This window comes from Oncorhynchus nerka, unplaced genomic scaffold, assembly GCF_034236695.1.
Source record: "Oncorhynchus nerka isolate Pitt River unplaced genomic scaffold, Oner_Uvic_2.0 unplaced_scaffold_1950, whole genome shotgun sequence".
Classification (NCBI taxonomy): Eukaryota; Metazoa; Chordata; class Actinopteri; order Salmoniformes; family Salmonidae; genus Oncorhynchus; species Oncorhynchus nerka.
In genome coordinates, this window is record NW_027039381.1 from 5001 (window position 1) to 7219 (window position 2219).

At 63.7% G+C, this 2219-nt stretch overlaps 1 pseudogene; it reads left to right on the top strand.

The window, feature by feature from the left end:
- The first annotated feature begins 1685 nt into the window (after window positions 1-1685).
- The window catches only part of LOC135567534 (putative uncharacterized protein DDB_G0271606), a 1112-nt pseudogene continuing 578 nt past the window's right edge, over window positions 1686-2219 (top strand).

The following is a 2219-nucleotide window of genomic DNA, read 5'->3' on the forward strand; positions in this document are numbered from 1 at the left end:
AGCAGTAGCAGCAGCAGCAGCAGCAGTAGCAGTAGCAGCAGTAGCAGCAGCAGCAGCAGCAGCAGCAGTAGCAGCAGCAGCAGCAGCAGCAGTAGCAGCAGCAGCAGCAGCAGCAGCAGCAGCAGCAGCAGCAGCAGCAGCAGCAGCAGCAGCAGCAGCAGTGCAGCAGCAGCAGCAGCAGCAGCAGTGCAGCAGCAGCAGCAGCAGCAGCAGCAGCAGCAGCAGCAGCAGCAGTAGCAGCAGCAGCAGCAGCAGCAGCAGCAGCAGCAGCAGCAGCAGCAGCAGCAGCAGTAGCAGCAGCAGCAGCATAGCAGCAGCAGCAGCAGCAGCAGCAGCAGCAGCAGTGCAGCAGCAGCAGCAGCAGCAGCAGCAGCAGCAGCAGCAGCAGCAGCAGCAGCAGCAGCAGCAGCAGCAGCAGCAGCAGCAGCAGCAGCAGCAGTAGCAGCAGCAGCAGCAGCAGCAGCAGCAGCAGCAGCAGCAGCAGCAGCTAGCAGCAGCAGCAGCAGCAGCAGCAGCAGCAGCAGCAGTAGCAGCAGCAGCAGCAGCAGTGCAGCAGCAGTGCAGCAGCAGCAGCAGCAGCAGCAGCAGCCAGCAGCAGCAGCAGCAGCAGCAGCAGCAGCAGCAGCAGCAGTAGCAGCAGCAGCAGCAGCAGCAGCAGCAGCAGCAGCAGCAGCAGCAGCAGCAGCAGCAGCAGCAGCAGCAGCAGCAGCAGCAGCAGCAGCAGCAGCGCAGCAGCAGCAGCAGCAGCAGCAGCAGCAGCAGCAGCAGCAGCAGCAGCAGCAGCAGCAGCAGCAGCAGCAGCAGCAGCAGCAGCAGCAGTAGCAGCAGCAGCAGCAGCAGCAGCAGCAGCAGCAGCAGCAGCAGCAGCAGCAGCAGCAGCAGCAGCAGCAGCAGCAGCAGCAGCAGCAGTAGCAGCAGCAGCAGCAGCAGCAGCAGCAGGCAGCAGCAGCAGCAGCAGCAGCAGCAGTAGCAGCAGCAGCAGCAGTGCAGCAGCAGCAGCAGCAGCAGCAGTAGCAGCAGCAGCAGCAGCAGCAGCAGCAGCAGCAGCAGCAGCAGCAGCAGCAGTAGCAGTAGCAGCAGCAGCAGTGCAGCAGCAGCAGTAGCAGCAGCAGCAGCAGCAGCAGCAGTAGCAGCAGCAGCAGCAGCAGCAGCAGCAGTAGCAGCAGCAGCAGTAGCAGCAGCAGCAGCAGCAGCAGCAGCAGCAGCAGCAGCAGCAGCAGCAGCAGCAGCAGCAGCAGCAGCAGCAGTAGTAGCAGCAGCAGCAGCAGCAGTAGCAGCAGCAGCAGCAGTAGCAGCAGCAGCAGCAGTAGCAGCAGCAGCAGCAGCAGCAGCAGTAGTAGCAGCAGCAGCAGTAGCAGCAGCAGCAGTAGCAGCAGCAGCAGCAGTAGCAGCAGCAGTAGCAGCAGCAGCAGCAGCAGCAGCAGCAGCAGCAGCAGCAGCAGCAGCAGCAGCAGCAGCAGCAGCAGCAGCAGCAGCAGCAGTAGCAGCAGCAGCAGCAGCAGCAGCAGCAGTAGTAGCAGCAGCAGCAGTAGCAGCAGCAGCAGCAGCAGCAGCAGTAGCAGCAGCAGCAGCAGTGCAGCAGCAGCAGCAGCAGCAGCAGCAGCAGCAGCAGTGCAGCAGCAGCAGCAGCAGCAGCAGCAGGCAGCAGCAGTAGCAGCAGCAGCAGCAGCAGCAGCAGCAGCAGCAGCAGTGCAGCAGCAGCAGCAGCAGCAGCAGCAGCAGCAGCAGCAGTAGCAGCAGCAGCAGCAGCTAGCAGGCAGCAGCAGCAGCAGCAGCAGCAGCAGCAGCAGCAGCAGCAGCAGCAGTAGCAGCAGCAGCAGTAGCAGCAGCAGTAGCAGCAGCAGCAGCAGCAGTAGCAGCAGCAGCAGTAGCAGTAGCAGCAGCAGCAGCAGCAGTAGCAGTAGCAGTAGCAGTAGTAGCAGCAGCAGCAGCAGTAGCAGTAGCAGCAGCAGCAGCAGCTAGCAGTAGCAGCAGCAGTAGCAGCAGCAGCAGCAGCAGCAGCAGCAGCAGCAGTAGCAGCAGTAGCAGCAGCAGCAGCAGCAGCAGCAGTAGCAGCAGCAGTAGCAGCAGCAGCAGCAGCAGCAGCAGTAGCAGCAGCAGCAGCAGTCAGCAGCAGCAGCAGCAGCTGCAGCAGCAGCAGCAGCAGCAGCAGCAGCAGCAGCAGCAGCAGCAGCAGCAGCAGCAGCAGTAGCAGCAGGCAGCAGCAGCAGCAGCAGCAG